General features: G+C 43.8%; 1 long non-coding RNA gene across 1 annotated transcript; it reads right to left on the bottom strand.

Annotated features, from left to right (window-relative positions):
- Window positions 1–7949: 7949 nt before the first annotated feature.
- On the bottom strand, window positions 7950–24204 carry LOC307226937. Its single transcript, XR_013843717.1, has 3 exons — window positions 24075–24204; window positions 9874–9945; window positions 7950–8287 (listed from the first exon to the last, which is right to left on the bottom strand). It is a non-coding gene; the product is annotated as an uncharacterized lncRNA (long non-coding RNA).
- Between the last annotated feature and the right edge of the window lie 291 nt (window positions 24205–24495).

Genomic DNA, 24495 nt, shown 5'->3' with positions numbered 1-24495 from the left:
ATTTATGAGGCAGTCAAACTCCAGTTTTTGGCAAAGCCGAGCGGAACAGATGAATATATGGGGACAGAGAGGTTAAATTTTATCTTGATCCATCTCCAGGACTGAGAGCTTCGTGCTATAAAAGAGCACTGGCTCCTTCTCTCCCTTCATCCTGATTATTTTGCAACAACCATGCTTTATGTACTTCTGCGAGGAAAGCATGAGAAACCAAAAGTGGTTTCTGAATACCAATGTTCAGGTTTCAAGGATGTGTTTTTGTGAGGAATTCTACCTTAGAGATCTGGAGTCGAGAGAAATAGAAATCGAGATGTTTCTGCTTACGACTGAATTTTCCCCAGTTGAATCTGTCAGATGGATAAAGTTAAGTTCCGAAAGAGGGTTGCTGTTGTTGTTGTTGTTGTTGTTGTTGTTGTTGTTGTCGTATTGAAGTTATATACTGCCCTATACCTGGAGGTCTCAGGGCAGTTCATGTAATAAAATAAATATAAAACCACAAAATGCATAATCAAAATAAAAACAACAACCCAATAGCCCCCCCCAAAAAAAAACCCCACATAGGATCCTCACAACATTTAAAGTAAGACAATTAACCTGGACAGGAGCCACTACAGTGGTACCTCGGGTTACATACGCTTCAGGTTACATACACTTCAGGTTACACACTCCACTCCTGTTCCATTGCACCAGAAGCGATTTAGGGCAAGTGCTTGCCTGCATGAGTGCCATGCTTGATCTCTCAACATATTCACTTTTCTGTAATAAAGGTCTGTTCTCCAAACATCTACCGCCACCCAAGGATAAATTGAAGCACACACAAAATGATTGTAAAATTAGTGAAATGTCTAAACTTGAAAAGTAAAATACAAATACATAAAAACGGGGGGGGGGGGGTGATCTGCCACTGAGCAATGGATATGCAGCAATTTGTTGCATATACTTCCCCCCTTTCTAGAATGGATATGGGAGCCGTTCTTGAAATAGGGTGTGTGCTTCAATTTATCCTTGGGTGGCGGTAGATGTTTGGAGAACAGACCTTTATTACAGAAAAGTGAATATGTTGAGAGATCAAGCATGGCACTCATGCAGGCAAGCACTTGATTGACAGATAAATGTGTATAGAGCTTGCCTTTCCATGATTGCGCAAAGTGGCTCACAACATCATTTAACACCATTTATTTAAATGAAAAGACTATGGCGAAACTATTAGGTCTATTTTATTGAGTTCTGCAAAACACAGACTATTCTGAACTTAAGCAAATCCAACATGAGCTTGGGAAAAAATGAATTCTGGCATAAAGGAGAAAACGCCATCTTGAGTGATACAAGTCTTTTTTAAAAATATTACTGAAAGTAAAAATAAATAATAATGTGGTTGTGAATTCTTATGATTCTTATGGCATCAAATGCCATGGATAATGGCCCAAATTTTAAAATTGTGATTGGATAGCGTTATACATATTAGAAGTAATTAAAAAAACTATTTCACAGATGTCATTCGCTATTTTATTTACCAGAGCAAAAATAATCAGTGCGAATCAGGAGCCAGGGAAAGATCTTGATGTTAAACCGCAACTAATTGAACTTTATGCAATGTGTGGATTAAGGTTTTGCAGAATTTTCAAAACATGCCTCTTAACGCTTTTGGAATTGATTGGCTTGCATTAAATTAGCCATTTCAACTGGTATTTTCTAGTCTTTTAGGCTGCTACTGAAACACTTCATATATATTTAGTTATATACAACTGAAATAAAGTTATATTTTGATGCTGAAGTCGTTCCTTAGTCAAAACTTACGTATTTCCAGCAGAGGGCAGCCGATCGCTTTGCTCGTCAGGTTTGCCTGCTTTGAGGACAATGTCAAAATTTATTAAAATATTTTCCTGTAAGAATCAATCTGAATGAGATCTGAAATTAATGGCAATACGTAAAAAAAAAAAAAAAGGGAGTTAGTGATAGCATTGTTTACAGCGATGGTCCCAATTTTTGAATGGCAATTCTATTAGAGAGATGCTATCTCTTTTCAATTCAGATGTAATGGAAAGATCAAGAACACTGATTTAAGAAGCCAGCGCTTGCCTGAAACCGCAGCTACAAATAATGAACACTCAAACAACTATTACTGGCGGAAAAATGAAGCAAAATGGCCAGCAGATAACGACTGCACATTTCTTTTACCACATTAAGCTTTTGAAAACAAGGACATTGAATCCTATTTGTTGAACCAAGGAGATTCATTTATGGTATGTGACATGCCGAAAGCATTTAACTAAGCGCAGTAATTCTGATATCCAAATGATACTGAAAGGGCATGCCTGCTCTCACAGTTAAGTGGGCATAGGATTGCAATCTAAATTAGTTCATTCTCCAGCTATGCTTGCTGCAAAACCATTATGATTCGCCGTTGGCCTCTCCTTGACTTTTCAGCATGACACTATGTTCATCCCTCCCACTTCCTTATTTTTCTGTGGCTCCCAAACATTCCCCCCATGAACCGCTTAAAAGCCGCAGAGGGGTCGTCTCAGACCACTTAACGATTTTTTCTGTCCCCTTTCTGTAGCAATTGCAATGTGCTGCGCTACAACCTGTATGATTTCCAAATGCATCTGTATCGCTATTTTTATTTCTTATATTGTCTTTTGCTTTAATAACAAGATGCAATGCAAAAAATGCATTGATTCCTATGCCCTTTTAAAATGTGGGGGTTTTTTTGTGTGGGTGGGTGGTTATTGGGTTGTTGCTTTTATTTCGATTCTATATTTTGTGGTTTTATATTTTGACTTTGTGCTGTGAACCGCCTGAGACATCTGGGTATAGGGCAGTATATAAATTCAGAGGAAGAGGAGGAGAAAACAAATGTAATTTAAAAAACCCATGATAAATATTTTGCGTGGCTGATATGCCAACTTTCATCGGGCCAGCATCATGCTCATTTGTGAAATGAGAATCTTGCAAAGAGAGGAAACCACATAATTATACGATTACAGTGGTGCCCCGCAAGACGAATGCCTCGCAAGAGGAAAAACCCGCTAGACGAAAGGGTTTTCCATTTTGGAGGTGCTTCGCAAGACGAATTTCCCTATGGGCTTGCTTCGCAAGACGAAAATGTCTTGCGAGTTTTTCCGACTTTTTCCCCCTCCCCCCCTTTTTCTAAGCCGCTAAGCCGCTTATCCGCTATGCCGCTAAAAGCCGCTAAGCCGCTAATAGCGCTAATCCGCTAATGGGCTTGCTTCGCAAGACGAAAAAACCGCTAGACGAAGAGACTCGCGGAACGGATTCTTTTCGTCTTGCGAGGCACCACTGTATATAGGATTTGTGGGAAAGGAGGGCTTTGTGTTGATGCATGTCCATGAAGGTGCTCTGATGAAGAATATATCTGTGTAAAAATGGCCAACTGTGGCTTTTCTTTTTTTAAAAAATATATATTGGGTTTTACAAATTCATTCACAGGAAAATATTCTTGCAAATATTAGAATTTTACACAAGATTCTTTCGAATCCTAGGACTTCCCCTTCGTGGGTCCATTAAAAAACTTTTCCAACTACATATTTTAAGTCCATCCAGTTTACAGCCCTCCAGTATATCTAAAGTCTATGTACCATTGCAAGATTTCCTGTTTTGTTGTTGTTTAGTCGTTTAGTCGTGTCCGACTCTTCGTGACCCCATGGACCAGAGCACGCCAGGCACTCCTGTCTTCCACTGCCTCCCGCAGTTTGGTCAGATTTCCTGTAGGACAGGCCAAACCCTACGCCAAAGGATAAATGGACATAAATCTGACACCAGGAATCACAAGACAGAGAAGCCAGTAGGAGAACACTTCAGTCTCCCAGGACATTCAATTTGTTGTTGTTTGGTCGTTTTGTCATGTCCGACTCTTCGTGACCCCATGGACCAGAGCACGCCAGGCACTCCTGTCTTCCACTGCCTCCCGCAGTTTGGTCAAACTCATAGGACATTTAATACAGGATCTCTAAGTACAGTAGCTGTCTTATTACAAAAGAATTTCAGAAACAGACTTGAAAGAGAAGTTGCTGAATTACAACTTATCACTAAACTGAAAACTATGGAGAGACCTAGTCCTTAAAGAGATATTGGATTCCTGTCTCATTACATATGCTAATTGTTATGTACTGAAGTTCTCACCCTGGGCCAGCAGGGGGATACTGTAGATAGTTTTCACTCAGGTCCGCATATGCAAATAAGGAATTGAAAGTGGCGTTCAGTGATTGGATAGTTACAGAAAGTTGTTACTGTTGCGTTGTAGTTGAGCTCTATATAAGCAGGCTGGCTGAACCCTTCAGCCCAGTTCTGTTCTGGCCTGTGAATAAACAAGAGCTGTCTGAAGAATCGCTGTGTCGTCTGATATGTTCACCCACAACTTAACACTAATCATCTGCATACTATCCCTTGCTTTTTCCCGTAGTAGGACTATTTGCGTCTTTAACAGTCGTCAACAGGTTTACCATACCCATTGAGTCAATCACCCATCTCCTACTACCCTCCTGAGAAACCCCCTCCCCACCCTCTCACTATATATATAAGGGTCTGGTGACTTCTGTTTCAGTGTATCTGAAGAAGTGTGCTCATACCCAGAACAAACTACCGTATTTTTTGCACCATAACACTCACTTTTTTCCTCCTAGAAAGTAAGGAGAAATGTCTGTGCGTGTTATGGAGGGAATGCCTACGGGTGGCATGCCTACGGATTTTCCTCCTCTAAAAACTACGTGCGTGTTATGGTCGGGTGCGTGTTATAGAGCGAAAAATACGGTATTTGCTTTAAAATGTAAATTTCCCCCTGGTTGGGCATGTAGGACCCCCCAAAAGAGGACATGTCTGGGAATTCCTGGATGTATGGCAACCCTACTTATGCATGAGTAATCTTTCAAACTATTTAGCACAAATCAAATAAATTTGCAGCCTAAAGGTAAAGGTAAAGGTACCCCTGCCCGTACGGGCCAGTCTTGACAGACTCTGGGGTTGTGCGCCCATCTCACTCAAGAGGCCGGGGGCCAGCGCTGTCCGGAGACACTTCCGGGTCACGTGGCCAGCGTGACATTGCTGCTCTGGCGAGCCAGAGCCGCACACGGAAATGCCGTTTACCTTCCCGCTGGTAAGCGGTCCCTATTTATCTACTTGCACCCGGGGGTGCTTTCGAACTGCTAGGTTGGCAGGCGCTGGGACCGAGCAGCGGGAGCGCACCCCGCCGCGGGGATTCGAACCGCCGACCTTTCAATCGGCAAGCCCTAGGCGCTGAGGCTTTTACCCACAGCGCCACCCGCGTCCCTAATTTGCAGCCTACACGATTGCTATTTCTTGCAAGAAACAAACGGTTTCCATCAGGGGAGCCGACTTATAAAAAATATTGGGGGGGCCCATACCGGGGTCCTGCCCCGGGAAGTTTTCTAAATTTTAGATGAAAATTAGTGAGTTTTAAAGTTTTTTAAAAGTATTTTAGGGTCACATGATCAACATTAGAACCCCGAAAACTCGACTCTCTATAACTCCACACTCTGGGAAACTCGACAAGCCTGAAACACTTTTTGGCTTTGAAAAAAGAAACAAAACATAAACACGCACGGTATTTTCGTAAAAAGCTAATTTAATTTACAGTAACAATTATGCTTATAGACTATTACAGAGCAGTGAATATATAGCTCTGAAAAGACTGAAATGATATTTAAATAAATCCTAAACTATCATTAAAAGAATAAAACATAAAATATTGCTGTCGCACAGTAATAGCACTTTGATTAATAAGTGAAATAGCTAATTTAAGCTTACTTTGAATAAGGCTGAGGGTTCATTAAATAAAAATAATATCTCAAAGTTAATGCTTTAATACAGTTAATAAAGTTAATACAGTATGCCTAATACTGTATGTAAATACTGTAATACTGTATGTAAATAACGGGCTTTAATTGGGTCTTACACCCTAAAAATATTTAAGTATTTGAAAATAACTAATACAGTACTATAGTAATATAGAAATACAGAACTAAACTAGTACTAATATTTCGAAACTGAAAATTTAACATTCTGTATGTATTTAATTCTCTATTTTATAAAGATTTTTAATATCTGACAGTGAGTTTGGAGTAGCCCAATGCAAAAATCCTGAGGATCCATGTGGATCCATGCTTTGTCACCACGTTTTAAATGGGGAGGGAAGGAAAAACACAGAAGGGACAAGAAGCACAAGAGGGGTGTGCGGAGAAGCAGCTGGCTAAGAATGCAGGGGAGGAGTTTAACGGGGTGGGGGGGAGGAAAGGAAGGCAAAAGTGCCCCCCCCCAAGCCAGCCCTCTCTCTCTCTCTCTCCCACCTGCGAGTCCCTAGAGCACGGAGAGGAGGAGGTGGTGGGCTGGAGCCTGCACACAGTGTGACTAGGAAAGAATTAGAAGGAAGGACTCGATCCTTTCCTTAACCCTCTGCTTGCCAGGAGGGCAGGGGATTCCCTGCTCTTTGTTGAGTTTGAGCAAACGCAGCAACAGAAGCGGGTGGGCAGTAAGACCCTGAGGCAGAATGCAGGAAAGCAGCAGCTTCTGCCTTCCCTCCGCCCCCGACCGACCACCCGATCTTATTTTTGCCTGATTTTTGCCTATTTTTGCCCCTGCGCTCCGGCGAGTCAGCTCCAGGGACCACACATTCGCTCAATAACACACACAGACATTTCCCCTTACTTTTTAGGAGAAAAAATCTGCGTGTTATAGAGCGAAATTTACGGTATCTGGGATTTGGGGGGTTTTTTATATATGTATATGCAGTGCTTTTTTCTGGGGGGACGCAGGAGTACGCATACCCCTAAACATTTTGAGAATCTATGTTTGGCCTCATTGAGGGGCAGTATTTCAATATGAGTAGGAAAATGAGAGTACTCCTAAACAATTTTTTTTTAGAAAAAAGCACTGGGTATCTGTATCTGTACCTGTACCTGTGCCTGTACCTGTTTCTGCTCTGGTGGCCCTGGTTCAGGCTCTGGATCTGACTTGGGCAGCCCAGGTTTTAGCTTGGGCTCTGGCTTTGGTGGCTCAGACTTGAGCTTGGCAGTGGCAGAGGGGCTGCCAGGCAATTGCCCTAAAAAAAATTTTTGTGTCCGGATTTTTACCTCTTGAAATATGGCCTTGAGCTTGTTTAGAGGTTCTAGCAGGCGAGCGCAGCTATCGTATACCCTTGACCGAAGAACGGTACAGTCATACCTCGGGTTACAGACGCTTGAGGTTCGGTTTTTCCAGGTTACGGACTGCTGAAACCCGGAAGTACCAGAACGGGTTACTTCCGGGTTTCGGCGGTCGCACATGCACAGAAGCGCTAAATCGCAACCCATGTGTGCGCAGACGCAGGTTGCGAACACTGCGGGTTGTGAACGTGCATCCCGCACAGATCACGTTTACAACCAGAGCGTCCACTGTACACTCCTACTCTCTGGGATGGTCATCCTCTTCCACCGAGTGTGCAGCTTTGGGAGGGACGCACATGGAGCGGTGAGGGAGGAAGGGGACAACCGCCTAGCCAGCCAGATCAGCCGAATCAACCCTGGCGATCATTGGGGTGACAGATGTCACAGCCAGATCACCCTCACATCCGCCTCTTGAAATATGGCAACCCTATGACACGTGGCTGGCGCTGTGGGTTAAACCACAGAGCCTAGGATTTGCCGATCAGAAGGTTGGCGGTTCGAATCCCCGTGACGGGGTGAGCTCCTGTTGCTCGGTCCCTGCTCCTGCCAACCTAGCAGTTCGAAAGCAGGTCAAAATGCAAGTAGATAAATAGGTACCGCTCCGGCGGGAAGGTAAACGGCGTTTCCGTGTGCTGCTCTGGTTTGCCAGAAGCGGCTTAGTCATGCTGGCCACATGACCTGGAAGCTGTACGCCAGCTCCCTCGGCCAATAAAGCAAGAGTCGGTCACGACTGGACCTAGTGGTCAGGGGTCCCTTTACCTTTACCTTTATGCATAAGGCTGTTGGAGAATTCCGACAAAAATGGAAATGGAAATTGCCCATGTTCGCTTATTTGCCCATGCCCAGGATGAAAATCAACCCTGTTGTTGTTGTTGCTTTAATCAAGGATAAACTTTGGTCTTTCAAATTTCAGCATCATCTTGTGCGAGGCCAAAATGTGATCCGCCCCCTTCCATTTTGCTCCATCCACATTGTGCTCTGTTCTGCTTTCATTGATGACATCCCCTTCCTGCGCTTTCACTGAGTTTCTTTTGCATTGAAATGAATGGAGCTGGCGATGAAGCCTCGCCGCTGATGAAGAACATGAACCCCAGCTGGGCTTCTGCCAGAAACTAGAGAGGTACATAAACATGGGACGTTGAGATGGTTCAACAGGTATGCAAGGGGATTAGATACAAGGCTAAGTGCAAGCGAATGCACTGATCCAACAAGTGACTCACACCTGCCACACTTTCCTTTGGAAGGATGGGTTGGGCACAGCACTTAGCACGGGAAATAGCCGTAGTGCGATTTGCAAGCAAACTGGCGCTTCTCTGGGTTGGCTGAGCTTGTGAGGCCTGTTTGCACCAGCATTGGTGTCTCCATGTCCGAGGAGATGGAGATGATGTCTATGCTGGTTCAGTATTTGACTGAGTCTCAGCAGTCCCGTTCTTTGAAGAAGGCTCATCACTGACAGGGAGAAGCACTGGTTCCATCATCATCATCATCATCATCATCATCATCATCATCATATATTATTTGTACTCCGCCCATCTGGCTGGGCTTCCCCAGCCACTCTGGGCGGCTTCCAACAAAGACCAAAAATACACTAAGATGTCACACATTAAAAACTTCCCTGAACAGGGCTGCCTTAAGATGTCTTCTGAATGTCAGGTAGTTGTTTATCGCTTTGACATCTGATGGGAGGGCGTTCCACAGGGCGGGCGCCACTACTGAGAAAGCCCTCTGCCTGGTTCCCTGTAGCTTTGCTTCTTGCAATGAGGGAACCGCCAGAAGGCCCTCGGTGCTGGACCTCAGCATCCGGGCAGAACGATGAGCAGACGCTCCTTCAGGTCAAATAGGACAAATCTGGCAAGGGGTGTCTGGTGTCACCAGAGCAGAACATGTTTCTGCTAGCCCATTTGGTGCCTCCCTGGCTCATCATCCCCCAGGCTATCAGACATGTCCCTAGGCTTGGACAGCTTCATGCATCCAACCAACACTTTCTCCAACCCACAGAACCCTCCAAAGGGTTGCTCAGCTTTCTGAGCTCCTCTCATTCTTCTTCAGACCACCCACTCCATGACAGCTAAAGGAGAACCCAGGCCAGGGGTGGAATAAAAGAATGACAGCATAATTCACATAATTAATTATGTAAGTCATAAAAAGGTAAAGGTAAAGGACCCCTGGGTGGTTAAGTCCAGTCAAAGGCAACTATGGGATTGTGGCACTCATCTCACTTTCAGGCTGAGGGAGACAGCATTTGTCCACAGCCAGCTTTTTAGGACATGTGACCAGCAAGACTAAATCGCTTCTGGTGCAATGGAACACTGTGATGGAAACCAGAGCGTATGGAAACACCGTTTACATTTGCGCTGCAGCAGTACCTGTTTATCTACTTGCACTGGCATGCTTTCGAACTGCTGGCTTGGCAGGAGCTGGGGCAGATCAATGGGAGCTCACCCTGTTGTGGGGATTTGAACTGCTGACCTTCTGATGGGCAAGCCCAAGAGGCTCAGTTCTTTAGACCACAGCGCCGCCTGCTCCCCCCGTAAGTTATATAATTTCACCACAACAAATAGCAAGACTAATAATGCAGTTTGGGGCAGAAGATGAACTACAGCAGAACAGGAAAGAGCACAGCATGGAAGAAATATAGGGTGGAATGTAATATGATGCCTTCTTTCTTTTGAGGTTTTCTCTTATTTTCATTGCTTACCTATTAGAAACACATTCAGTGTGCATTGTGGACACAGCACAGCATGCTCGCCATCTTCCTTTCACGTCTCTCCTAGACAGACATTTAAATTTTTATTGAGAAATGCATTTATAATAAGCAAAAACATCAAAACAAAGTGCTTCATATGAATAGCACATTTCCAGATATGCGTCCCTATTGTTCTCATGTTTTGTGAAATCTCTTTATTTCTTTCCATGCAGAGAACATTTGCGCAGTTAACTGTGCCAGTTTCACTCGGGAAGAAAGAAAAATGCACTTATAAAGGAAATAGGAGCATATGTTCTCCAAGGAAGAATGATCAAATAAAACGCCCAAAGAGGAACTGTGTTTCTCTTTGCAATTATTGGGTAATGTAGGAAGTATGAGCATTCACTTCTTCACTGTGGGGACATGTGTGGGCTCCCAATGCAGGAACAGCTCATGAAGCTCCTCCTGATGAAGTAAATGAGTTGTCCCCTCATTCACTAGGCCAGATGCACAACCACAGGAAGCACAGCTTGCTCACACTTCCTAGATATGGGTGGATTCATCCTGCTATAGACAGTCAGTTGATTCCAGAGTCCAGAGAACTAGCAAGCCATCTTAATTATGCTGGCATGTAGCTTTGGGGTTACAGGCCCATGACATCTGAGACTGCATGAACAGTACAGCGGTACCTCTGGTTAAGAACTTAATTTGTTCTAGAGGCCTGTTCTTAACCTGAAACTGTTCTTTTTTTTTTAATAAAATTTTTATTAATTTCCAAATTTTTAACAAACACAAAAATAACATAAAAACAAACATAAAAAGTCATACTTTCTTTACCTCATTTCCATAAGCCTCTTTTCTCGGACTTCCCCATACCTTCCCCTTTTTGCATCCTTTATTTTAAACAATTGTTCAGCAACCCTTCTTAGCCAATTAAATATAAGTTCATTCTCCTTTTCAATTTCACCCTAAACTTAACACAATTTATCGCTGCAATTCTACGTCTTCCTCTCCCTCTGCATTTTAGCACTCCTCAATTTTATAGTAACTCTTAAGATATATTTTAAACTTCTTCCAATCTTCTTCCACAGTCTCTTTCTCTTGGTCGCGGATTCTGCCGGTCATTTCTGCCAGTCCCATAAAGTCGAACACTTTCGCCTGCCATTCCTCCAGCGTGGGTAGCTCTTGTGTCTTCCAATACTTTGCTAGGAGAATCCTTGCTGCCGTAGTAGCGTACAAAAAGAAATTCTTATCCTTCTTCGGCACCAGCTGACCGACCATACCCAAGAGAAATGCCTCTGGTTTCTTGTTAAAGGTGCACTTAAACACTTTCTTAATTTCATTATAAATCATTTCCCAGAAGGCCTTAATCTTTTGGCAGGTCCACCAAAGGTGGAAAAAGGTACCTTCAGTCTCTTTACATTTCCAACATTTATTATTGGGCAAATGATAAATCTTCGCAAGCTTGACTGGGGTCATGTACCACCTGTAAATCATTTTCATAATATTTTCTCGTAAGGCATTACATGCCGTGAATTTAATACCTGTGGTCCATAACTGCTCCCAGTCAGCAAACATAATGTCATGACCTATGTCCTGTGCCCATTTGACCATAGCTGACTTCACTGTCTCATCTATTGTATTCCACTTCAACAGCAAGTTATACATTCTTGATAAATTCTTAGTATTGGGTTCTAGCAGTTCTGTTTCTAGTTTCGATTTCTCCACCTGGAAACCAATTTTCCTGTCTTGTTTGTAAGCCTCCATTATTTGAAAATAATGGAGCCAATCTCGTACCTTGGACTTTATTTTCTCATAACTTTGTAATTTAAATTCACCACCTTCTTGTTCTAAAATTTCAGAATATTTCGGCCAATTAGTTCTCAAACCTGAAACTGTTCTTAACCTGAAGCACCACTGTAGCTAATGGGGCCTCCTGCTGCTGCCGCGCTGCCGGAGCACGATTTCTGTTCTCATCCTGAAGCAAAGTTCTTAACCCGAGGTACTATTTCTGGGTTAGCAGAGTCTGTAACCTGAAGCGTCTGTAACCCGAGGTACCACTGTACAGGCGACTCCCCCCATACGCAGGGGTCACGTTCTGGGCCACCTTAAGTGAAATTGCATAAAGTGAGGAGCATGTTTTAAATACCCTTTCAATGCCCTCTCTGCTGCTCTCTCCTCAACCCATACCAAAAACACTGTATCAAAAAATATCCACACCCAGAATTGAAGCTCTGGGGCTGGCAGGAGGCTGGAGGACACGTGGGAAAGCAGGTGCTGCTGCTGTGCTACCCCACATGCCAGCTGTTAGACAGGGAGGGTGAGCAGCATTAAGAGGAGAACCTCTGCTTCTTAATGGCACTGTTGGAGGGTTTCCGCAAGGTGAAGTGTTTTTGTACCCAGCGCCTCCCTGCCTTCCACATTCCGTGCTGGAGCAAGAGTCAGGTTCCTGAGATGAACTGTGAGTGAAGCCCATTCCCCCTGTCCCTGGGGAGAATTTGCAAGGATAATTACCCTCAATCATCCTTGTTTTTCCTTCGCCAATGATCTCCCGGTGTTGTGGGGGCTGCCTCCACAAAGTCAGAACATTTGTCCATCTATCTCTAGCCTCTCCTGGTATGTCCCACGGAGGACCTTACGGTCTTCAAACAAAAACATCTTGGAGGTCCTGGGCCACAGAGAGGTTAGACTGGCCTCAACCAGAGCCAGGGCTTTTTCGGTTGTGGCTCCAATCTGGTGGAACACTCTGTCACAAGAGACTAGGGCGCTGCGGGACTTAATATATTTCCGCAGAGCCTGCTAGACAGAGCTGTTCTGCCAGGCCTTTGGTCAGGGCACAGCCTGACCCCCTCCTTTGGTAATCCTCATAGAACTCTAGCCCAATGGTTGCCATCAATTTGATTTGAACTGATTTTATAATGAATTGATTTTATAATGCTGTATTATTATACTGTTATTAGCCACTCTGAGCCTGGCTTCGGCTGGGGAGGGTGGGATATAAATGAAATATTATTATTATTATTATTAGCTCAGTATTATCTATGCCAAGGAAGGGAACAGCTGAGGCCCTTCAGTCTGCAACTCCCACAATCCCTGGCTATGCTGGCTGAGGCTGATGGGCGTTAAGAGACCAGCAAGGGCCATAGGTTCTCCATCCCTGGTTGCGCAGAGTTTTAGACAACCATACCTAGAGGGCTAGAGAATGAACCTGCGATCTTTTGCGCCCACTGTCCTTATCCACTGTGCTTGAGTTCTTCCTACAACTACATATTGTGGCCTGCGCCAGGAATAGTTTAAATGTTTTTGATAGCACCGCAGCCAATTTGAATTTTGGCAGCCATCATTTTCATACTCCAACAGTGGGTGTAACAAAGTGATAAACTGAGGAACGTCTTCCCCGCAGAGGTGTGTCTAGACTCTTCATTGCTCAGCTTTCATTGAATGGTGTACCACAAACACTGGAAAACCCCAGCAAACATTCTATTAACTGCATTTGTTGAGGAATAAAACTCTACTTAGCAAGGCATTCTCTTATCTTATGCAAGCTCATAAATCTCTTCTTTTGGCACAGGAATACAAGAACACAATGAAGCTGTCATTCCATATCTAAGCAGATGACATCCTTGCAAAGCAAACTCAACAGAGAATCAATTCAACATCAAGGTAGTTGTGAAGACTTGTATTAACTTGTTCAAGACATGCAAAATACTCTCAGTATGTAGTCCAACACAGCAAATATCTTTGTGTTAATAAACATTACAAAGACCAAAGCCTTTCATCAGTTGCAGGCAGATCAATTTCTCCGAAAATACAGCTGCCAAACACTCCACGATGGAATCTAACCCTTCATGAGATGCCACATTAAATTATATTCTTATCTGCTTAGCCACAAAAAGCTAATTTTTAGGATTCCAAGCATTCTTTTGGCACCAGCAAAGCCTGAGTGTAATCCTTTAATAATTCAATGAAAATAGAAATATAACTCTGGCAGGGGAGGAAGCAGAAATATTAAAGCTGTATTTCATTAGCTGACCTAGTGTCAGGAAAACCTAGCAGAAACATCTGCAGAATGCTCTGCATACAAGCAAGATCAAAGCTCTGTAAGTAGACAGTTGAAGCAAATTTTGAAGAGGCGTGGGGGGGGGGGAGAGTGTCCCATATTGATAAAAGCATCAATTCTTCGGCGATCAGCCTTCTTTATGGTCCAGCTTTCACTTCCATACATCACTACTGGGTCCTAGCCCCCTACAATTTCCAGAGTTCACGGAGAAGGATTGGTCGTTAAACACACCGAAAATTGTAGCTCTACAAAGGGAGTAGGGCTCTCCCATCAATTGTCAGCTTCCTATGGCAAATCAAGTTGATGGACTATGCCGAAATGGCAAAACTAACTGGGAAGCTCAAGAATCAAGAAGACAAGAAATTTAAAAAAGAATGGGAAATGTTTATAAGGTATATACGAAACCATTGTAAACGGGTCAAAACATTGGCAGGATTTTAAACACACTTGTAACAGAACGTATAGATAACCTAGGAAGATGAAAAATTGGAGAAGTATCGATATGCAGTTGAAAACAGAATCAATAGGACCCATGGAAGGGATGGAGGGAATTTAGGAGATTCAGAGTAATTTTGATAATTAGATTGGGAATTGTTTTTGTTGTATGTTTATATTTTGGAAAATCAAATAAAATTTATTTTAAAAATAATAATTGTCAGCTTCCTTAACAAACTGCAGCTCCCCAATTTTTTTTTTTTTGGGGGGGAGCCATGATTGTTTAAAGCGGTAACATAGTGCTTTGTGAATATGATCTGGAAGGGGCAAAACTGGCTAATGAAGGAAATGGGATGACTGGAAAAGAGAAGGAGACAGATTTTAAAAATATAAATCTAGAAAAACAATCTAATTGTCTGGATAGTCACTTCCTGGTTCACATTTTGCTAAGGATCCCACTTGTGAATTTCATTCCCAAGTAAGTGTGTCTAATACTGCAGCTTAATAGTGCAAAAAATTAGTACAAATTTCCTCCTTGCTGCAGGATCGGAGAGAGACAATTTCCATTTTGTTTTAAATGGTTTGACTTATTTACAAGAGCAATGGGAGGAGGGATGCTATTTTGCATTTTTTAAGTTAATTCTCAACGGCCATCTAATCAAATGCAGAAGAGTTAATCTTTCAAATATGACTCTAAAAGCATAACTAAGCAGTTTCAAATTGCTTCATTAGACATACGCCTCAAAAAAATGGAAATTCTTAACTATCAATCTTTTATGAAGCAAGAACTAAAAATGGAAAATTCAGAGTGTCAAGAAAGGAAAGTCAATCAATCAATCTTTTTATTTTGACCGTCAGTCAAAGAAAAGAATACAAATACATTTGTCAATACACAGTTAAAACATCCAAGAGGATTTTAGAGCCTAGCCAACACTAAAAGGGCTAAACAGATAGCCCCATGTCAATACAATCAATTATGGTCTTGCGACGCTTAAAGGCTAAAAAAAGGAATTTGGCTACCAAGAAAGGTATAGCTCTAGTGACATTATTCAGCAAGTATAAAACCTGGTTTTCTCCGGTTAGGAAACTAAGTTGACATAGAAGTGGGTCTATAAAGTTTTGTCTAAGCTCTGCATAAGAAGGGCAAGTCAAGAGAATGTGTTCGGTGGACTCAACCACACCGATAGCACAATGACAGGTTCTCTGGGCGTATGGTACTCCCCTGTACCTTCCCCACAATATTGCAGAATCAAGGACATTTAATCTAGCCGCTGTAAGAAGTCTGCGGTATTCCACATAGTGGATTTCTGCAAGGTAGGGGGCTGGTATGGGCCGATAAATCTGGTCCCCAGGAACATCCCAGGTTTTACCTGGGCTATGTCCTCTTGTCTGGCAATATCACTCAGTCTCCGGGAGATCACATCTCTAGCTTGATTGTACGTCATAGACTCAAAGTAAAGGTGAGACAATCCACAGGATTGAACCTCGTTAATGACCTCCCTTTCCCACGATGATTGAAAATCATCCCTCAAAAAAAGGAAAGTTGGGAACATCAACATTTTGGGACATCCTTTTAAGATTGGAAATACATTACATTCACCATTTGTTGTCTTCATCAAAGCATTACGTATATTAATTTTGACACCTGATAACAGCAGAATCATGTCTTACATGGGTCGTCCAATCATTTATTTGTCTATTTAAGGCACTTCTGTACTGACATTTCTGTTGTCTATCCCAGAGCTGTATATGACACAAGTTAAATCAATTGTAACAGAAAATGTACAATTAAACCCAAATCCCAGCTGTTAATTGGAAAAATCTGAAAAGGTTTTCCATGCAAATTTGGGTAATTTGCCTAGAGAGATTGACAGTTTGTGCTGGAAAATATTTGGATGCCCTCCTAGAGAAAGTGACAAGGAGATAAGTAACTAGACAATCTTTAGGAAAGTTTTTAAATGTTTTATTATGTTTTCATATATGTTGGAAACCTCCTAGAGTGGCTGGAGCAACCTAGTCAGATATCTAAAGGTAAAGGGACCCCTGACCGTTAGGTCCAGTCACGGACGACTCTGGGGTTGTGGCGCTCATCTCGCTTTATTGGCCGAGGGAGCTGGCGTACAGCTTCCGGGTCACGTGGCCAGCATGACTAAGCCGCTTCTGGCGAACCAGAGCAGCGCACGGAAACGCCGTTTGCCTTCCCGCCAGAGCGGTACCTATATATCTACTTGCACTTTGATGTGCTTTCGAACTGCTAGGTTGGCAGGAGCAGGGACCAAGCAACGATAGCTCACCCCGTCGTGGGATTCGAACCGCCGACCTTCTGATCGGCAAGCCATAGGCTCTGTGGTTTAACCCACAGCGCCACCTGCGTCCCAACCTAGTCAGATAGGTGGTGTATAAATAATACAATTATTTATTATTATTATTATTATTATTATTATTATTATTATTATTGGAATAGGCCATTCCTATTTTCATTGGAGAAATGTTGTCAGGTTTGATATTGTATGTGTAATTGGTAGCCATTCATTATTAGTAGAGAACTTAGGAAACAGAAAACTTTCTGACCATGACACTGTCTACACCTGAGCCGCAGTCCTTCCACTGAATTTACCTTGAATCGATCATCTTTATTGTTATGGAATAAGGTTGCATTACTTAGTGCAATGTGATCTTTGTTAGTTAAATAAAAACAATGGCCTAGAACTTATGGTAAGCTAAGTTAAGGATCCCCTTACCCTATATATGCCTAGTCAGCTGCTTCAATCTGCGACACGGGCACTTTTACAAGTGCCACATAATGCTTGTTCTGCACTTGCAAGAAATTAATCCTTCCACCTGGCAGACCATACACGGTGGAATTCCTGTCCATTGATATCAGGCAGGTGCTTTCTAAGTACTGTTTACAGCGCCCTCTTAAAAAAGATGTTTAGGCAAGCCTCTCCAGACATGTCTCTTTCAATAAGTAAATTTATTTTATTGTGTGTTCCCTCCAAACATCTGTGACCATAGAAAAGGTTCTCCAAACACTTTGGATTGGGGCCATTCTTTATACAGTGGTACCTTGGGTTAAGAACTTAATTCATTCTGGAGGTCCATTCTTAACCTGAAACTGTTCTTAACCTGAGGTACCACTTTAGCTCATGGGGCCTCCCGCTGCCGCCACGCCGCGAATTCTGTTCTTATCTTGAAGCAAAGTTCTTAACCTGAGGTACTGTTTCTGGGTTAGCAGAGTCTGTAACCTGAAGCATCTGTAACCTGAGGTACCACAGTATCGGTTTTGCTTCCCCACACAATGAGTCAAATACCTTATTTTGTTTTATTATTGTTATGTAATGAAGTTCTCACCCTGGGCCAGCAGGGGGATACTGTAGATAGTTATGCAAATAAGGGATCAAAAGTGATGTTCAGTGATTGGATAGTTTTAGAAAATGGTTACTGTTGCGTCCTAGTGGAGCTCTATATAAGCAGGCTGGCTGAAGCCTTCAGTTCAGTTCTGTTCTGGCCTGTGAATAAACAAGAGCTGTTTGAAGAATCGCTGTGTCATCTGATATGTTCACCCACAACTGAACAATTATGTTTTTTATTCTGCATGGAGCAGGCCGCCACCATCAGGTGTAGCAGTCCAGGGCCAAAGGAACTTCAGCCTGTGTGGAGGCCTTGCAGTGCAGAGCACGCCTGCAGTAACCTTGACGCAACCACCACAGAGGCAAGTGAGAGCCTTATACTGCTTTCTCAAAGCTCTTAGTTCTGGCTCCTTACTTTGAATCACCTGTATCTAGATTGCCAAGAACATTTTTCACGAATGATTACAAAGAAATTCAGTCCTGCTCTGTCAGGAATCAGCAACATTGCTCAGAACAGCGCAGGGATACTCCAGACATATTGGTTATTCTCAGATTTAACTTCAGCCAGAATTGCGCCAGCATTCAATATGATACCGCTAGCAGTGAGAGATTGAAAAAGGGAAAGGACTCCTGGACGGTTAAGTCCAGTCAAAGGCGACTATGGGGTTGCAGCGCTCATCTTGCTTTCAGGGTGAGGGAGCCGGCGTTTGTCCAGAGACAGCTTTCCGGGTCTTGTGGGCAGCAGGACTAAACCGCTTCTGGCGCAACAGAACACCGTGACAGAAGCCAGAATGCACAGAAATGCTGTTTACCTTCCTGCCACAGCAGTACCTATTTATCTACTTGCACTGGTGTGCTTTCGAACTGCTAGGTTGGCAGGAGCTGGGACAGAGCAACGGGAGCTCACTCCCATCGTGGGGATTCGAGTCACTGACCTTCTGATCGGCAAGCCCAAGAAGCTCAGTGGTTTAGACCACAGCACCACCCGCATCCCTAAAAGTTAGCATGCACTATGCTATACAGTGGTACCTCAGGTTACATACGCTTCAGGTTACAGACTCCGCTAACCCAGAAATAGTGCTTCAGGTTAAGAACTTTGCTTCAGGATGAGAACAGAAATTGTGCTCCGGCGGCACAGCAGCAGCAGGAGACCCCATTAGCTAAAGTGGTGCTTCAGGTTAAGAACAGTTTCAGGTTAAGTACGGACCTCCGGAATGAATTAAGTACCCGAGGTACCACTGTATAAAGTGATGTGCTTCCCCTCAAAAAAGTCATTTTTTTCAAAGTGCCCAAAGCCTTTCTTCATTTGCAAAAATGTTGCTGTAATGGGCAATGATATATTCCTATAAAAGGTCAGAAAACACAACCGTTTCCATTGCCTATTGTCAACAATGAAGCCGAGTTAAAAACAACAACAATTAATCATTCTCCGAAAGTCTGAAAAACAGGGATGAACCATTGATGGTTTCAGCAAAGAATTAAAAGTAGCTGAGACTAACATTCATATCGGGCTGTTTGCTGATATTTTTTAGTATCACAAAAGAAGGAAAAACAACCCCTTACTGAATTTCTGCTCCAGGAAGCTACCCAACCAGAAAGCGCCCTTAACTTTTTAAATGAATATTACCAGCTGCAGTGGAACCAAACATGCAGAAGGTTATTAATAGCAGGTGCATTTGCTTTGTTAGAAGTGGCTGATTGCTTCTGCACTAGCTATTAAATGGCTGCATTAACTTTATGTACTTCTTAATTAAAAAGCAAATAGGTTTTAGAAAAACTGTTTCACTGGATGCTGAAACGTAGCACTAATGTGAAGCCTGGAAGGAATGGCCTATAATATTAAATTAAGAATATACTAGGGATTAACATATCCATTTTTAATTAAAAGATTATAGTCTTGTGAGAGTCCAACACACGGCCAAAAATGCAGCAGAAGAAAAACCGCCATCTGCAACTATACTATTAAAAAAAGTGTTTAGCATTTCATAGATATGGTAAATAGCATCAGCAGAAACTCCATGATCAGCCTCATTTATCAATCAAATTCTAAATGTACTGTTGCAACCCATGATTCTAAACCTATACCAATTAGCATTACTGAATATTTTATCCACAGTACAGAATTCCGCAATGCATACGATTGGATTTTGAATTTATTTGTGCATTGCAACAACAACAGCACACATTAATGCACCTATTGTTATTTCTTCGCCTTTTAAGTCACACGGCATAAAATATTTGTTCATCTTAACGATCTTCTTAAATCTTACCCATCAACTTTCTAGATTACTTAATCTGTTGGACAAAGTCGGTTTTAATCCGCAGAACTTAATGTCACAATATTGTCTCACAGGTCAATTCTATTATTTCATTTTCATAATTTTATTACGGTCAAAGACCAGCTCGAAAAGCACAACTGGGACAGCTTTCACAAGAATAAAATATACATTTAAAACATTGTACAACATCAGTTTAAAGATTAACATCTGAGATAAACGCGTATACACATAAAGACCTAAAATTTGGGCTACCATACAAATTGGCCCTGCCACCATTGAGACTGACTTCGACTGTTTTCCTAGTGAACTAATTTCTTTCAGAGAGTGGTCTGTGCCTGCAAATCTGTGTGCAGGATCTGGCGACCTTCCAGGTCGTCTTGTGGTCTTGGTCTAAGAGGAGAAAATTGAGTTTAGACTTATCCGAAAGGTTAGCAAGCCTCCCCAGCTGAGGGTCAATGGTATCTCTGCGTATCTCAGGTCAATTCTATTAGCCTTCACTTGGATGTAAATGGGATGTGCAATGCAATCCTAATCATATTTGCTGAGACTGCATACATGTTGTTGTTGTTTTGTCGTTTAGTCATTTAGTCGTGTCCGACTCTTCGTGACCCCATGGACCAGAGCACGCCAGGCACTCCTGTCTTCCACTGCCTCCCGCAGTTTGGTCAAACTCATGCTGGTAGCTTCGAGAACACTATCCAACCATCTCGTCCTCTGTCGTCCCCTTCTCCTTGTGCCTTCCATCTTTCCCAACATTAGGGTCTTTTCCAGGGAGTCTTCTCTTCTCATGAGACGGCCAAAGTATTGGAGCCTCAGTTTCAGGATTTGTCCTTCTAGTGAGTACTCAGGGCTGATTTCCTTCAGAATGGATAGGTTTGATCTTCTTGCAGTCCATGGGACTCTCAAGAGTCTCCTCCAGCACCATAATTCAAAAGCATGAGACTGCATACATACCATACATTATTTCCTCCTACAGAATCTATGTATGGTGGGTACATAGCATAAGATGTGAACAGAGCCAGATTTAGGTTTGATGTGGCCCTAAGATACTAAAGGTAATGGGGCCCTTTATATGTTCAACTGTGCTGCACTGCAGTCTGCAGCTGCATGCTGCATGTTGCGATGCAACCAGTCCATGCAGAATGTAAAGCCTGACCATTAGGTCCAATCGTGACCAACTCTGGGATTGCGGCGCTCATCTCGCTTTATTGGACGAGGGAGCCGGCGTACAGCTTCCGGGTCTTGTGGCCAGCATGACTAAGCTACTTCTGGCGAACCAGAGCAGCGCACGGAAACGCCGCTTACCTTCCCGCTGAAGCGGTACCTATTTATCTACTTGTACACTGAGGTGCTTTTGAACTGCTAGGTTGGCAGGAGCAGGGACCGACCAACAGGAGCTCACCCCATCGCGAGGATTCGAACTGCCTACCTTCTGATTGGCAAGTCCTAGGTTCTGTGGTTTAACCTACAGCGCCACCCGCGTCCCATGCAGAATGTAGGCACCCTATATATAGAAATGAGCAAACCAGGGATATTTTAGGGAGAAGGCGGGGCCCATTACTTACATCATAGGAGCCTACACAACACAAAACACTGTTGCTGTATGTAGGTTTTATTTTATTTGTTTTTTATCTTATATTTTGGAAATGTACATCCAGGTTTTTTTCCTTTAATTTTTTGGGGGGCACCCAAGAGAGTGGGGTCCTAAGCTAGAGCTTGTTTAGCTTATATGTAAATCCGGCACTGGATGTGAACTCCCATTGCATTCAGACACACTCTTTAGTTAAGTGTGTAGGATTGCGGACCAAGGAATTACAGTGGTACCTCGGGTTACAGACACTTCAGGTTACAGACTCCGCTAACCCAGAAATAGTACCTCGGGTTAAGAACTTTGCTTCAGGATGAGAACAGAAATTGTGCTCTGGCGGCGTGGCGTCAGCGGGAGGCCCCATTAGCTAAAGCGGTACTTCAGGTTAAGAACTGTTTCAGGTTAAGAACGGACCTCCAGAATAAATTAAGTTCTTAACCCGAGGTACCACTGTACTCCCAAGATAATTTGCAGACGATCACAGCTTTTCAGCAAAGTTATTTGCATTTTACTCGTAAGTAAGTCCCACTGAGTTTAGTTATTATCTTGGAAGTCTTACTATACCACAGTGATATGCATCCTTTAATTAATTACATTCCTGCTATTTGAAATTTAGAACCGGACCATGAATTATGGGCTATGTATGCATTAGAGTCAGCCAAACACATGATGTTGGCACACTAGAAGAAGAGCTCGTAACCTTTCAAACAGCGATGGATTAATGATTTGCACTCCCTGCGCTTATTTGAACTGGCAGTGTATCAATATGCATGCAAAGAGAACAAGTATGAAAACATTTCCTCGGCTTGTTTTGAGATGCATGCATCATAGAGGAGAGAGAAGTATAGGACAAAAAACAACGTAAGCCATTGTCACAGCTTGGGGTGCAGCCTGCACCACGAGAGGGAGGGAGAAAACCAGTTAACTGTGTTTTCCCTGGTTGCCTGCACTAAAACAGCCCTTAGCCCTCTGTAACTTTGTCATTTCCTATCAACTTCCTTATGGACTGAGCCAGTTCACTAAGCTAGATAAAGAGGTGAGTAAAGTCCGCAAGGTACGGAAATGAAAACAGAGTCATTAAGCCAAGGTGAAACCACAACAAATTTAATTTTTATCAAAGGTCTTGAAAAGCAGCAGTTAAACAGTTGCTGTCTAAACATTTTCTAGCAAAAAGTAGGTCTTGAAACAATTTAACCACAAGAGCAATTATAATATGAAAATCACAGTGGGGAAACCCACATCCTTTGAAATGTAGAACCAGATATCTTGGTTCACTGCAAATCCTACTCTGATCGAGCCAACTTTATTTCACTCCGACTTGTTTTACAAACTGGAGTTTGTAATCAACCAATCTCCCCGGTTCGTAAGAAATGGCGAAAGGGAAACTAACCTGGACAAAGTCCTCCTGGAAGAGGACAGGGCATTGTGAGACCCCAGAGCTTTCCATGGGTTCATTCCAGGTCATGCATGTAGTTCTAGACTCAGGGGTGGCTTATTAAGCTGTGGCCCTTTAGATGTTGATAGACTACAAATGAGGTGAGGCAAGTCCTGGACCATGTCTGGTGTTAGTGATGGGCTAAAAGGTAAAGGTAAAGGGACCCCTGACCATTAGGTCCAGTCATGGCCGACTCTGGGGTTGTGGCGCTCATCTCGCTTTATTGGCTGAGGGAGCTGGCGTACAGCTTCTGGGTCATGTGGCCAGCATGACTAAGCCGCTTCTGGTGAACCAGAGCACGTAAACGCCGTTTACCTTCCCGCTGGAGTGGTACCTATTTATCTACTTGCACTTAGACGTGCTTTCGAACTGCTAGGTTGGCAGGAGCTGGGACCGAGCAACAGGAGCTCACCCTGTCGTGGGGATTCGAACCGCCGACCTTCTGATTGGCAAGTCCTAGGTTCTGTGGTTTAACCCACAGTGCCACCCACTTCCCAGTGAGGGGCTACATGACGGTTAATACAGAGCCGTCTTTCCCATTGGGCTTACTGGCGCATTGCGCCAGGGTGCCAGCCTCTGATGGCCTGGGATTCGGACTCGGATGCTGAACCTGAGGGATCCCAGCCTGCACAGGATTCCCTGCCTCCAGAACCAGCTGAGCCGGGGCTGGGGCTTGAGTCTGAAGGGTCCTCACCTGTGCTGGATCCTCAGGTGCAGGCACCAGCTGAGTCTGCTCTGGCTCCTGAGGTGATGGAGGACCCGTTGCCTGCAGGTGCTCCACTCTCAGCCCCGTCAGGGGAAGCTAAGGTTGCCTCTGGGTCCGGTAACCCTCCAGCCTCTCCTGAGCTGCAGAGGCTCAGGGCAGAGAGGTGGAGGGAACTAAGTTCCTGCAGGAGGAGCGCTCGCCTCCAGGCCAGGAGAGGCAAGTCACCTGTGGACCGGGGCTGCCCTATGCCTCGGGGCAGATAAAAGCCAGCCAGCTCCCCAGGTTGTGGGAGTAACATTGTTGGTTGGCTGTTCCTGCCGGCACCCTGTCCTGCTCTTCTGCCAGAATTCCTGACCTCACCCGACTCCCTGCCTTGGACCCAGCTTCAGCTTTGACGGACAGCCTCCATACCGCACCCTTGACCTCGGACTGGACCCATACCTCGCTGCACGGTTAACCCTCGGGACCAGCACTCGGCCCCTCAGGGGTGCCTCAGTGAGTGGGGCTTGGCCGGCGGCCTCCCCTTTCCCTGCACACCTGCCAGCTGCGCCCCATCAACCATATGGCTGGCGGGCATGTAGCTTGCCGCCCAAGCCTCTGCAGGCGGAGAGCGATCCCCGCAGAGGCTTGGGAAAAGGTTGACAACTCTGGGAAATGGGGGGTGGGGTGGGGCACCGGAGGGATCTTTGCACCACAGCACCAGATATGCTTAAGACGGCCCTGAGTCAATAAACTGAGGCTGAATTCTGGTATGATGTAAGCCCTGTGTGAGTGTGTCGTT

The sequence above is a fragment of the Podarcis cretensis genome (assembly GCF_951804945.1).
Source record: "Podarcis cretensis genome assembly, chromosome: 11".
NCBI classification, from domain to species: Eukaryota; Metazoa; Chordata; class Lepidosauria; order Squamata; family Lacertidae; genus Podarcis; species Podarcis cretensis.
This window is presented reverse-complemented; position numbering and strand designations above follow the sequence as displayed.